Source organism: Chiloscyllium plagiosum, unplaced genomic scaffold, assembly GCF_037043375.1.
Source record: "Chiloscyllium plagiosum isolate Xiang-an unplaced genomic scaffold, Cpla_swu_hap1 HiC_scaffold_8, whole genome shotgun sequence".
Lineage (NCBI taxonomy): Eukaryota > Metazoa > Chordata > Chondrichthyes > Orectolobiformes > Hemiscylliidae > Chiloscyllium > Chiloscyllium plagiosum.
The window spans coordinates 93,982,007-93,997,594 of record NW_028270146.1 but is presented as its reverse complement, the minus strand read 5'-3'; the positions used below and the strand labels follow the sequence as shown (position 1 = coordinate 93,997,594).

Here is a 15,588-nt window from a genome sequence, read left to right as displayed (position 1 = left end):
CAGTGTTTTTAAAGGCCTTGTTTGCTGCTGGTTTCACCAAGTCTGAGATAGTTCAGAATTGTATGGTGACAAAATGCACATCTCAGCAGGCCAACAGTCTGATTTTGATGATCTATACAGTTTCAGATCTTGTGAAATTCCGAGTTCCATAACAGGAAAAAGTTCACATAAAAATACTCTCCAATCTGCAAATAATCTAAGTAGAATAACAAAGTTCTAAAAAACAAGGAAATAAATCAATACTCTCAATTAATTCAGACTGTTCAAGTTCCACTCCAAAGGCTTCAGTCAAAGAATCCAGAATCTTTCAGACAAAAATTTAAATATCCTGGAGAAAGAGCAAGAGAGTTCTCCCAGCTGTCCATGCTAATATTTAACTCTGAAAAACATCATAAAAGCATCATCACACAGCTTATTTAGTCAGTATCACATCACAGGAAGTGAGTGATGTGATAGAATAGTGGCATACAAGGGCATCTTACAAATCAGTTTGTGCAAACTCACTGCAAGATCCATTCATCAAGCCCCACTCTCCTACCCTTTTATCGCTCTTCAAATTCTCTTCAGGTGCCAACCAATGTTTACCCTGGACTAGTCAAATTTACAGGTTTCTATGAGATCGCCCCTCATTCTTCTAAACTCCAGTGAATAAAGTTCTAACCGATTCAGTTTCTCTTCCTACATTAGTTCTAATTACTGGGAAAGCAGTCTGGTAAACGTTTATTGCATTCTCTCCCTAGCAAGGGATAAGGAGAGCAAAACTACCCACAATATTCCAAGGCCCTGAATAATTGCAGAAAAACATCCTTGCTGCAATACTTGAATCCTCTTGTAATGAAGATCAACGTACCATTTATCTTCTTCACTGACTGCTGCACCAGCATACTTACTTTCAAATGAGTGGTGTCCAAGGACACCCAGGTCTTGATGCACCTCCCACTTTGCAAACTCAAATCACAATTCAGATAAAATTCTGCCTTCCTGCCTTTGCTACTAAAGTGGATACCCTGAGTTATCCACATAATACTTCATCTGCCAAGCATTTGCCCACTCACTCAACTTGACCAAATCACACTGAAGCATCTCTGCTCAAAGTTCCTTCTACGCAGATTTAGAGATATTTAATTTAGTTCCCTCATCTAAATCAGCAACATTGTGAATCAAAGACGTCCTGTAGTATCCTAGTCACTGCTAACACTGGGAAAATGACCAGTTTATTCCTACTTTACTTTACCAACCAGTGCTCTATCCATATAAATACAGGGGAACCTCGATTATCCAAATACCATTTATCCGAAAATCAGATTATCTGAAGGAGGAGATCTCGAGGTCCCGATAGAAAAATTACATCAAAGACATGCTTCCAACAGTGATCGCGTCTTTTGTTAGTGATTAAACAGGCACCATCTCCAAATGACTGACCTCCCGTCCTCTATCCACACTTTTCCTGGAGTTCTACACAGGGGTGTACCCTAAACCCTCCAATCCCCAGATAATCTCTCCAACATTGCCCTGTACAAGGCAAACGTGGAACCTGTCAAAAATTTGCAGTAAAAAGTTATATGTGTGGCTGTGTCTGTGTGCTTTTCGGAGACTTACACCACAAAAGGTAGCAGCAGTCTTGTTGTTGGTGTGCAGTCCGGGTGCCCCAGATAGGGGGTGAGGGGCTGTGTTGGGGGCAGGGGCTCACATGCTTTATGCTAGGTGGCAAGGGGAGAGGTTGGACTGGAGGTAGTGTCTCACACACTGTGTGGTGCTGCTAGTCTCCTGAACAGAGAGCAGACTTTAAAACTCCGAGCCCCAGAGGAAAGGCATTAAATCAATTTTCCAAATAATCGATTATCCGAACGAAATAGTGCCCGCCCACCTCATTCGGATAATCGAGTTTCCACTGTACACTGCCCCCAATCCCATGTGTTTTACTTTCACATGTTAATTTAAGAGCATTTTGCAGCATCCCTCTCTGCTTTGGGTGCACCATGAAGTTTATCACCATCTAACAACATGAAAGTAATGGTAACGACAAATGGCTCCACCACTGACCCATTCCCTGTTCAGGCGATGTCATCATCCAACACTTCTCTACCTACCTCGCTGCAATGCCTCACCTCACCACTGACAAGCTCCACAATAGAGTGGAGATAACTTACAAAACCAGCAAGAAATTATTCAACCTACATGGTCTTCAAATCAAAACCAAAATGTCACCCAATCAGTGTCTGCGTCATTGAGCTGCAGAATGCAGATGATGTTTGCATATGTGTAATCTCAGATGTACTCCAGACCATCGTCAGCACCTTTACAGAGGCAAATGACAGCCTGGGTCTCACAATGAGCATCCACAACATGAAGGTCCTCCACCAATCTGGCCTGGTATTGTGGAATGAATTCCTGATCATCAAGGTCCACGGGGAGAAATCAGAACATTGACCACTTCCAATACCTCGAGTGTGTCCTGTTAGCCAAAGCAACTATTGCTGAAGAGATTTATTACCACCTCCAGTGTGCTAGCGCAGACTTTGGCTGCCTTAGGGTAAAGGTGTCCAAAAACAACAACATCAGATCCGACACCAAACTCATGGTTGACAGAGCTGTAGTGATTCATAGCCTCCTTTACGGCTCTGATATGTGGAATGTCTGTGGCAGATACCTCAAGGCACCGATAACAGTACCAACAACCTGCATACACAAGATCCTGCAAATTTGCTGAGAAGAAAGACACATCAAAACCAGGCCAACATCAAGGCACTGATTACCCTTGATCGGCTGTGATAGGCTAGGCACATAATGCACATGACTGACGTGCAACTCTCCAATTAAGTGCTCTACTCCAAGTTCCAAAATGGCAGGTAAGTGCTTCAGTGATACCCTTAAGGCCTCACTGGTGAAGTGCAGCATCCCCACAGACAACTGGGAATCACTGGCCAAGACACGTCCAAAATGGAGGACTACCACTTGGTAAGGCATAGAGCACCTCAAGACTTGATGTCAGGAAAAAGCAGAAGCCAGACGAAAACAGCATAACAAGCACATTGCCACAACAACACCCCATCCACCTCTTCCCATGACCACATTCTGCCCCAAGGGTAAAGAGCCTCCAGAAGCCACATCTGTCCGTACAGCCACCGAAAAACTCAGCCTGAGGGAGAGTCATCCTCATCTGCAAATGACAGTCAATGAACAAACGTTAATCTAGCTTACTCTTAAATACATCCTTGCAATTTCCTTGAATTACTCTATCTAGAAATATTACATTCCAAACACAGAGTAAAGAAGTTCATCCCAAATTCTGCCTTCAATTTATATCTCTCAACATTACAAAAAGCCAAAGTATTTGAATATAGCACACATTTTACCAAGAATAAAAAGCGAAAGAGCAAGAATATTTCTCTGAAAAGAAACATGTCTGCATGGATTAAAGGAACAAAGGGATCAGCAATATAAATACACAGATCATAAAAAGTAGTGAAACAAGTTGACTAAAAAGAATGAACAAAGATAAGAAAATAACTGTGTTCATTTCTAGAAGGATAGAACTGAGTAAGACTAAGTCATGTTCAACTTGTATAGCAGACTAGTTAGAAACTACTTGAACAGTGCAAACAGTTCCCTTTCTATACTTAATGATGATGTAAAGGTACTGAAGAGGATATAAAAATGATCTTAGAAAGATAGCAGAATCCAGCAGTTATACCAAGAATTATTTCACAGGCTAGGATTTTTTTCCTCCTACAAAAGCCGAGGGCTGAGATCTTGATGACAGTAAAAGGTTTTGAAAAGATGGCCACAAAGATGGCAGATGAAAGCCAAATAAAAAGCAATAATTAAAATTTAGTTAGTTATACAAACACAAAATTAAAGTTAAATTTATCCAGAGATCAATGAGAAGAATAGGGAATTCACTCCCAAAAGAAGGAAGTGAGGTAAAGTAGACAAGCTTTTGAAGAAGAAAGCAATGCGCTCAAGGAGGTGAGACAAAAAGGTAGTTTGTATGAAGCATAACCACCAGTACAGAAGCTGAGCTAAATAGTGTCATCTTGTATTCGTAAATTGTCAACCCACATCATTATTGACACCATAAACTCTATAGTTATACAGGAAATACATATTACCTGTTGAAACAGCAATTGCATTAAGTCTCACAAGTAACCTTTATCTTGCTGATTAAATAAATAATGCTGTACCACTAAGCAAATGTCTCAATTAACTCTTATCCTGAATAAATCAGACAGCTGAACAGCAGTGCCACATTCTGTAGCAGTCATTTTTATTTATCCAAAACTGAATCAGAAAACCAATTAGCTGTATTCAGAACTTGACAATGACCAAATTAAATTGTCAATATGCAAATCCAGCAATAAGGTTTACACAATGAGGTTCTCCAGAGATCCAGATTCTTACTTGGAGCACAGGGGAAGACAGCAATAGAGCACAACACTAAACCTTCATTGCATCTATGCTTCATTGTTGCTCAAATCAGGGTGGTTCACAAGAGAACAGCAGCTTTCACCACCTCTTTTTCAAAATCAGAGTCAAGATGAACAATAACTTGAATTTACAGTGCAGTAGCAAAACATCTCCATTAGCACCACAACAGTATTAACAACATTCAATACTGAACGGTTTAGGGAGATATTAGGACAGGGGGACAGTCAAACTAAAAGGCTTGGTCAAAGAGCTAAGTTTTAAGGAAATCTTAAAGAAAGACAAGAGAAGAAAGATGTGAAGAGGTTTAACAAGATAATTCTAGAGCTTTGGATCAAGACAAACAAAAGGCACAATTGTCAATGGCGCAAGAAAATCAGGGGTGCTCAAGAAGTTAAAAGTTTAGAGACAATTAGGTGACAGGGCCATTGATGATTTCAACAAATGGTCCCAATGCATGTCAGCAGGCACAAGGGTGACAGATGAACAGGACGTGGTGCAAGTTAGGATATGGGCCAAGTCTTGAATCTCTGCAGTTAATAACCAAAATTGGCAATGCACAGAAATGAATAATGCCTGCATAGATAATCAATGATGACCGCAGCACTGTGTGCATAATGTTTTGAAAAAACAAAGAAGGGGAAGAGTTCTTGAGATATGTTCAGGAGTATTGTCTTGATGTTTCCAAAGTCAAAGCAGTAAGCTTTGCTGACTCTGGGTTCTGGAGTTGAAAAATGTGGTGCTGGAAAAACATAGCAGGCCAGGCAGCATCCAAGGAGCAGGAGAATCGACGTTTTGGGCATAAGCCCTTCTTCAGGAATGCCTGGCCTGCTGTGTTTTTCCAGCACCACATTTTTCAACTCTGGTATTCCAGCATTTGCAGTCCTCACTTTCTCCTACCTGACTCTGGGTTCTGGGCAGGGATTTGCCAAATTGATCAAGTGTCAATATGGGGAAGTTTAGGGAACAATGATCGTTGAATCGGAAGGTTTAGGTTACCTATGGAAAAGGATAGGGAGCAATATAGAGTACAAATACTTAATTGGAGGACGTTCATTTTCATATGGTGAGAACTGAGCTGTCTGATTAACTGAAATCACGCATGATGTTCAGGTCTGCCACCATGGTAGTGAAACTGTTCCTTTCTTTGAACTGAAAGTTGATCTTCAATCCCCGCCCCCATTAACAATTCCCCATAAAACTAATAAAATGGGTTGCCTTTCTGGAGATGATTCAGTGTGGAGGGGAAAATTTGGGTGTCTCGGTACATATAGCAAAACTTAGTCTGCAGGTGTAGAAATTAATTAGGACGATAAATGAAACGTTGACGTTTGTTGCAAAGGGAATCAAATATAAACCTATGGCAGTATTTCTTCACTAGTAAAGGGCCCAAGTTCAACCACATTAGGAGTCCTGAGTGCAGTGCTGGTCTCCTTAATTAAATTCAGAGCAGGTTCACTTGTCTGATTTCTAGGGTGAAAGGTTTATTTTGGGAGGAAACATTGTAAGCATGACCTGCTCAGCCACTGGAGTTTAAAGTATAAAAACTGATAGGGGAAGTAATGGCCTAGTGGTATTACTGCTAAACTACTAATTCAGAAACTCAGCTAATGACAGAAAACAGCTGTGGTGAATGGTTGCTTTCTGAACCAAAGGTATATTAATGGGAATTACCTGGATTGGCAATACAACCAATTAAGGGGACTATAACTGCTCATAGTGTTTCAACTATGATCTGAATTGTGCCTTTCTAATTTTAGGAAAAAAACTTTCCTATTTTTATATTACCTGCCTTTTGAAATACAGACCTATTAGACTTTCTGAATTTACCGGAGTTTGTATGGTAGCTATTTGAGATTTATGAACCAAAAGTGGCTTCTATTAGCTAATGGTATAAAGACATGGGGACAGTGTGCATGCACACATGACAATGAGCACACGTGTATATATATTACACGTATAGGAGTGGCAATAACCTAGAGTTCGCCGCCTACAGGGGTGTGAAAGTGGGGACAGTCAATCATTTTAAAAGGAATTCAGTAGTACTCAAAGGCAACAGAATATAATGAAGGAAAGGGACTGTGCCATTATGATTCCCTGACCATATACAAATGTGGCCATTAAATCCAACAGAAGTTGAAAACCAAAAAAAAGGCGTAGTTTGCTTTCCTCTGACAGTTGTACCCTATACAAGTACTGTCAAAATGCAATTATGGTTCTGCATTTCTGAGGGAATCCTAAGTAGAATCTTCTCAAATGTGGAGCTTCCTTCTTTCATGAAATGGAGGAGCCAGTGTTGGACTGGGGTGGACACCAAGTTAAAAATCACACAACACCAGGTTATAGTCCAACAGGCTTATTTGGAAGCGCTAGCTTTCTGAGCGCTGCTCCTTCATCATCTTATACTCCATAGCCACCTGATGAAGCTCCGAAAGGTAGTGCTTTCAAATAAACCTGTTGGACTATAACCTGGTGTTGAGGTTTTTAACTTCTTTCATAAAGAAAGGGCAGAGTGATCATCTGCAGGGAACTGCCTGGAAAATATAGCCCAATGAACTGACACACTGACTTAATGCAAATCCCATAACAAAGGTATAATAACAGATCATCTGTCACATCAGCCTTCCTCTTTTCACATGTAAGAACAATCTAGGTTAGGTTAGAATTAGGCTATTATAATATCATAACATCTAATATTATGAATTTCATTCAACTAGTTTCATATACTCGCACACTGAAAAGAACAGTTCTCTGACCACTGCATGCGATGGAAGCATACAAGAAATGTAAATGTTTCTTTCATGACCACAGGAAGTCATAAAGCACATCACAATAAACTAAATAATTTTGGAGAATGACTACTCCAATGTTAAAAAAAAAAGTGGCAAGACACTCTCCAAAACAGCAATGCAGATAACAACCAGTTAATAGTTTTGTGAACTTGATTGAAGATTACATGCAGATGACAGCAGCTATTCAAATCTCACCTGCAGGTAGACAAAACAAGTTTAACAATCCAAAGGCAGCACCTCAGTGCAGTGATCCTGCAGTGGTAGTACAAAGCAATATTGCTGGTCTGAATTAAATGCCTCTAGAGTGGAACTTCAACACTGGAGTTCCTAACTAGATGAAGGGATTGTTTGCATTGCATAGTGACAGCAAGGCAGCAAAAACTGAAATACAGAACTAGTGTTTGGAGGTTGGGACTGCATGGTCAAAAAGAAAACCTCTCCTTACGAAAGGATTTTGAATTCTTTCCAATTGTTGAAGCAGTTTTCTTTTGAAAAAGCGAATCTGAAAGAACACATTATTAAAAGGGTATTGGGAACAAGAACACAAAAAGGTTCTGAAAAATTCTAGTCCAAAATTTAGCTATAGCCCATTTGTATCATAATATCCTGCAGAAGTATCCATGTCCCAACACTGAATCATTGTGTTCTGTACATTATTGAAAATAGATCCAGGAACAGGCCATTCAACGCTTCAAGTATGCTCTGCCATTAAAAATAACCATGGCTGATTCCCTTTCTCAATATCATATTCCCACCTTTTTCCCATGCTTTTTAAATGCCTTTAAAATTTAAAAATGCATCTCTCTTGCTTGAGTATATTCAGTGTCAATTATCTATCTAACTTTTGAGATAGATAATTCCACTATCTCTGGAGTGAAGAATCAGTCACAAAGGATCTACCCTGTTTCCAGATTTGTGGGCCTTGATTCTACACTCCCCCAACCAGGGAAATCATCCTCCCAGCATCTAGTTTGTTCAGTCCTGTTAGAATTTTATATATTACAATCAGATGCCCTCTTATCCTTCTAAACTTCATTGAATACAGGTCCAGTCAAATCAATCTCTCCCCCTCGGACAGTGTTGTGATCTCCGGTCTCAGCCTCATGAACCTGCAATGTGCTGCCTCTATGCCAATATATCCTTTCTTAGGCAGGGATACCAAAACTGCACACAATACTCCAGGTGCAGTTTCACCAAGGCCCTATATAACTGCACTAAAACATTCCTATTTCTGAACTCAAAACTTTTTACAATGAAGGTCGACTGTTTGATGCACCTGCCTGCATTTCATTGACTGGAGTACCTAGACACTCATCCCACAACAGGCTCTACGCATCAAAATGAACAATTAGAAACACAGCTGATAAAATGGTAGTGGTAATGGGTGAAAATTGCCATAGGTTATTTACTGGTGGTGGGAAAAGGAATGTGGCTGTGAAATATAGCATTTCCAGATAGAACAAGAGCAAAAGACACCCAAGATCCCTTTCAGTATCCACACTTCTCAATTTATCATCACTGAAATAATACTCTCCCTTTCTATTTTTACGCCAAAATGAACGACAAGACATTTATCCACATTTCACTGACATCTGTTAAGTATTTGCCCACTCATTCAACTGGTCTAAATCACCTTAAAGCCTCCCTGCATCCTCATTTCTGTCCAGTTTTGGATCATTATTATGGGCATGTCAAACTAAATACCAAATCTTATTTAGATTTGAAAACTTACACATTTGCAGCAACTTTCACTGCAAAGCACTGATATTCATCCATTAATTTATTTAGTGATAGCATGAATGGAAAGAAATAGGCTTTGTTTGAAGTCTCTGGTCTCATTTGATGATGCTTGAAGTAGAAAGTTGTGGATTCAATCCAATTCCAGAGAAGTGAACATAAAATCTAGATTCATTTTCCAGTGTAGGACTGAGGGCATGTTGCACTATTGGAGGTGCTGTCTCTTGAAGGAGATATTTTCTCATTGCAATATTAAATGGAGCCTCACCAGCCTTCCAATGAAATATTCCATGGTAAGATATGAAGACAATCAAGCAAGTTTCCCCCAAGTATTCATCTTTCAACCAACATCATTTAAAGAATTTGACTGGTCATCTTCATATTCCTTTGTGTGGGAGCTTGCTGCACACAAATTAGCTGCCCTGTTCCTAACAATACAGAGGTTATTACTTCAAAAGTACCTTACTGGCTGTAAAGAGCTTTGAAACATCCTGAAGTTGTATTAAATAAAAGGTGCATTTTTCACAAGAACTTTTAACTTCAAATGAATACACAATGAAGCTTCCACTTAAACAACTGCCCTGAACTGCTGCTCATGCTCAAATTCTGAAGTATAACTTGATCACAACCTTCCAATACTCTGCAGAGCATGCAACCGAAAAAGACACCATTTCAAACAAAATGCTTTTAATCACCAATTCTGAATCATTGTGTCCTCCCCATGATCTTCCCTATACTTACAGCAACAACTGAAGGCCATGCATGCAGCTATAAATACGCTCCAGAAGAGTCATTCCTCCAAAACCCCAATGCTTCATTGCATTTTTAAATGATCTGCTTTATCACTTAATTGAAAGTAGCTTATTTTAATAGTAATCTATTTTGGGAGTTAAACAGAAGCCCTAAACCTATTTCATATATTCTTGATATTTTACAGAAGGTTACTTTTTAAACAGACATCATTCAGCACTGTAGAGATGAAGATGCTATCTTTATTCACAGTTATGATCCCTTCTATTGCTGTACTCTATTCTCAAACAGTGACCAGAATGCAGTACAGGTTTCCACATTGCAGTACACAGGGCTGACAACTTGGCGTATACTCACAACATAGTTCTATCAAGGTCATATTGAACAAAACTCAATTAGTTTTTTTAATTACTTCACAGCCTAGACAATTGAAAGTAATCACTGCAATTTTCTCAGGCCTCTAAAGCTATGCTGATTCTGTTCTATTTAGTGAATACTGTACTTAACACCCACATCACTCCTTCCTTGGTGTGACACCCACCCCTTTTCCCAATAAAATACACTACTAAGAACGAACGAGCATGCAATTATACAAAAGATGCTTTCACAAAATCTGGTGATACTAAAGCAGTTCACAGCCAATCAAATACTTCGAGTGTAAATTGTTCGAGTGCAAGAAGTGCAACAGCTAAATTACACAGCAAGGTTCCATAAACAATGATCAGTTTCAGATCTGGATGCTAACATTTTCAAATTGTTGACCTCTCAGCCACTGCTAAATTTCACAGGGAGCTTCCACAGCAATGGAGTTATCAAAAGAACAGGTCAACTTAACAGTTAAACAGTTCAACCATTCTCCAGATTGCAAAGCTTGAGAGTGGAGGGATAAATATTGACGACAATACTAGAGAGCTCTTCTGTTCACTGGGTAGTACATTCGTCCGAAGGCCATGCGGAACTTTAGTATAAAATCTCACGTGAATCTAGGCATCTGACATTGGAGTATCAGTTGCCCTTTTAACTATGTTAAAGTTGACACTTCACATTCCTTATTTTTAAATCTTCTGTTTGGTCACTTGTCTGTCCCAATTTATAGACAGAAGCCTTTATCTGCATCCTTGACTCCATGGGCTTACATTTTAGTTTTATATTAATTAACTATGGGTATCATTTTGATAGTTCTTGTAGGTAGCCATAAGATTATAAAACATAGGAGAAGTTTTGGATTCAGCCCATCTAACCAGGGTGACTCTCTGCTCAAAGGTCATATCCTCTGGTTCTAGACTCTCCACAGGGAAAACCACTTTTCTGCATCAAGTCCCTTAAAGATCTTGTAGGATTCAAAAAGGGCACCTTTCATTTACTGATATTCCAGTAAGCACAGGCCTAATCTACTTAAGCTCTCCCCATAAAAACAGCCCTTCCGAATTCAGTATCAGCTGAGTGAACCTTCTCTGGACTGTCTCCAATGCCAGTATATTTTCCCTTAGATAAGGGCCCAAAAACACTTCACAACATGCCAGCTATGGTCTAACTAGTGCCTTGTATAGTTTTAGTAAACCCTCCCTCCTTTTATACGCCATTCCCTTTAGAATAAAAGCCAACATTCGATGTGCTTTCCCCCAATCACTGAACTTGGACGCTAGTTTTCTTAAGATTCACGGGTGAGGACTCCCAAATAGAGTCATAAGAGATGTACAGCACAGAAACAGACCCGTTGGTCCAAACCATCCACGCTGACCAGATATCCCAACCCAATCTAGTCCCACCTGCCAACAGCCGGCCCATATCCCTCCATACCCTTTGTAGTACACGCTTAAATTCCTCTCCATGTAAACTCATAACACTATAGCAGTCCCAGTCTATGTTTGGAAAGTTAAAATCTCCTACCACAACCACCCTATTATTCTTACAGATAACTGAGATTGCCTGACAAATTTGTTTCTCAATTTCCCTCTAACTATTAGGGGGTCTGCAATACAATCCCAATAAGGCGATCATCCCTTTCTTATTTCTCAGTTCAACCCAAATAACTTCCCTGGATGTATTTCTGGGAATATCCTCCCTCAGTGCAGTTGTAATGCTATCCCTTATCAAAAATGCAACTCCCCCTTGCTGTTCTGTAGCTTTCTGCAGTCTTTTTCCATTTAAGGAAGATTCAGCTCCTCAGTTGACTTTCCTAGAAAATGGTTAAGAAATGAAATGTAAACCTAGTTCATATTTAAAATAACTGCTCAAATATCATGTGGAATCTTGGTAACCATAACTTCAAAGTCAGTCAGTTCAAAATATTAACTTCCAGATCAGAAAGAAGAGTTAAATGCCTTGCTTATATTGTTCAGCTACAAGAAACTGCAACACTGGAGCTAAAAATGTAACTTTCACGCAACTATTTGTTGTTCAAGGAACACAGAGGTATCACCTATTGCCTTGACCCCTTTTCAAAACATGATCAAAATGTCTAATATTTAAAATTGGACTTTAAGTCAGTGGCACAACTTAGGTTTTTTCTGAAGGTTTGAGTCTCATTCTCGACCTTAAACTCAATCCTGACTGTGGTGAAGGAGTGCTCCACTGTTACAGGTGCCATCTGCTGGTTGACAAACTATGCTGGAACTCAGATTGTCCTCTTGCATAGGAGAAAGTGAGGTCTGCAGATGCTGGAGATCAGAGCTGAAAATGCGTTGCTGGAACAGCGCAGCAGGTCAAGCAGCATCCAGGGAACAGGAGAATCGACGTTTCGGGCATAAGCCCTTCTTCAGGAATCAGAAGGGCTTATGTCCGAAACGTCGATTCTCCTGTTCCCTGGATGCTGCCTGACCTGCTGCGCTGTTCCAGCAACACATTTTCAGCGCTGTCCTCTTGCATAGCAGAGTAGCCCTTCACAAAACCCTGACCAATATTTATCTCTTACTGAAGGACAAAATTTTTTTTTTAAAAACCCACTGCTTTCAATGGATAAATTGGCTCCAGGGCTTCCTACATTAACATTGTGAAGTGCTACTGAAGCATAGTCAAACTGTAAGTCACTTTGGGTTGTCCCAGATTTGACAAAAGCAATACAGCAGAACAAGCCATTTCTTGACAGAAACTACGAAATTTTTCTTGTGGCTCAGTGGTTAGCAATGCTGCCTCACAGTGCAGAGACCCAGGTTCGATTCCAGCCTCAGGCAACTATGTGTGAGTTTGCCCATTCTGCCAGTGTCTGCGTGGGTTTCCTCCAGGTGCTCCGGTTTCCTCCCACAATCCAAAGATGTGCAGGTTAGGTGAATTGGCCATGCTAAATTGTCCATAGTGTTAGATACATTAATCAGGGGTAAATATAGGGGGAAAAAGGTCTGGGTGGGTTGCTCTCCGGAGGATAAATGTGGACTTGTTGGGCCGAAGGGCCTATTTCTATGCAGTAGGGAACCTAATCTAAAATCTAATCTAAACAAAATCATTTCCCACACTAAAGTGTATAACTCATTATGGCATTTTATAATACATCTTCAAGCTGTCTTAAAAAGTTTTAGCTGTATGCATTATGCTGGTCAGTCATCCAAATTGGATGTATCAATGCAGGAAAAGCTTTCCAAACAAGAAGAAATTGGGCAGCATTGTGACAGCAATAAATATCACCAATCACCAGTTGTTGACACCATGTTACACTCAATCACCTTGACAGATATTGATCAAATTTCAGTAGCAGCCCACAAAACCACCTTCATGTGCAGTGTCAAGGTTTCAGTTCAAATTGGTAATGCTGCATTTAAAATCCATTCCAGAAAACATTGAGCCTTTCATGTGCAGTTCAGGTAATTGCATGACAGATCGTCTAACCAAACAATGAACAGTACCCAGAAGAGATAAAAAGATTGCTAATGCCTCTAGCCCACCTGACCCTTCGTCATTCGGTTTCCTTACTAGATTGACACAGATATGCTTTAGAAACTTTTTTTTTCGTGTTAATCAATACTCTTCTTTGCCAATACTGTCAACTCAGCTCTTCAAATATGCACTGGTTACAGGTTCACAACCTCTATTTCAGCTGTGGGTGGCAGTGCTAATACTACTGGACTAGCAATCCAGAAGTCTCGATGAAAGCTCTGTGGACGTGTTCAAAGTTCACTATGGTACTGGAGGAATTTAATTTGACTAATGCTATTAGGGAAGGCAATCTGCCATCCTTAACTCATCTGGTACACATGTAACTCCAGACAGACAGCAGTGTGGTTTATTCTCAACTGCCCTTTGAAGCAGCCTAACAAGCACTCAGTTTAAAGGCAATTAGGGATTGACAACTAATGTTGGCTTTCCTGAAATAAAGTAAATATCTGAGAGTTATATTGGTCAAGAGTATTTCTGTCAAGTCTACAAAACTGCAGCTCTTCACTGTACTTCTCCATCTCTCTACTTCCCTTCTTTAAAAAGCACAAAGCCAACCTTTTCAATTGCATTTTTGATCATCTACACTCATTTCTCACTTTAGTGGCTTGGTGTCAAATGCTGCATTATAAATGCACTTGCAAAGCTCAGAGTTGGTGTATTATATTTAAAGCACTACATAAATACAAGCAGTTATAGAGGATTGCCCTCATCATCCATATAAGCAAATAAACCCAGGATTCCTCTTTACTGATATTGTATCATTATCCTCACAATTTGAAAGTAATCCTTCAGACTAGGACATTTTTGCATCTTAAGACATATGGGTAAAGGTATCGGAGTAGAATAGTATTTCTCACACTAGGACATACAAGTTACATATGAAGAGTTGTATGTTACATGCTGGGAAACATGGCTAACGACCTTCCCGTCAAAGCAGGAACCCTCAAACTCTCCATTTATGGAACTGATCTGTATTTCATTAGCTTACCCTGCATCATATGAATTCATATTCAGGGACTGTGATTTAATGAGGCTAGTGAACCTCGCCCACATCCCCTAGCAGAGACCATCTTACATCAGGGTATGTAGACCACACAAACTAGAAAACTGTCATTCCGAATTGAGAAACTTTCACAATAAAAATGTTAAGTCTGCACAGAAGCAATTTTCTATTCATTTATTCCAGAGGTCACAATGTGGTTGACAAATCATCACAGGCTGGATCTGTGTTAGCAATAATCTCATTTTATGATTTAAAAATGAATAAGCACAGAGCTCATGTCTCTAAAAAATGTGACAGTGTTCCGATATTCCCAAACAAATTTAAGCCTGAACAAAACTTGACAAATGAGGCCCAGGGCCATTTTTGTCGAGCCTAAGTACATCCCTGTCTGATGTCTTCACAAATACACTCGCCATTACAAAAGAACTCCAAAAAGAAACCTGATCCTTTGAATTTGTCACATAACAGAAGAAGGAGCGAGTAAGCATGAAAACAAAATAATTACATTTACATACCGTCTTTCATAACCTCAGTATATCCCAAAGCACTTTATGTCAATAATTATATTGCATTTAATTGGATGCGATGTAAAAAAAGTAGCAGTAAATTTACATACACCAAGGTCAGAAACAGCAATGTGCCGATGATCAAATCTAAACTACGGACAAACAGGTTTTCTGACAATAGGTCATTAACCTGAATGGTTATCTTTGCGTTTTTCTCCTCAGCTCAGTATTTCTAGTATTTATCATCAATTGTACTGATGTCCATTGAGGATAAATATTGGCCAGCATACTGGATGTTCTCCTTTGCTGTTCTATAAATAGTGTCGTACGATCTTTAACAATGATCCAAGGAATGAGCCAGAATGTCAGTAAACACTTCATTTGACACACTGATTAAATGATTAAAACTTTGATCTGGCATTGTCATTTCTTTTGCCTCCTGATGAAATGCTCATAACACAGAAGCCAGCATCGCAGTGATGTCCCTAAACAACAGATAACCGAC

The 15,588-nt window shown here is 39.7% G+C and overlaps 1 protein-coding gene across 2 annotated transcripts in view; it reads right to left on the bottom strand.

The window, feature by feature from the left end:
- The window catches only part of bahd1 (bromo adjacent homology domain containing 1), a 70,764-nt gene that overhangs the window by 41,484 nt on the left and 13,692 nt on the right, over nt 1–15,588 (bottom strand). The gene's annotated exons all lie outside the window — the stretch shown is intronic.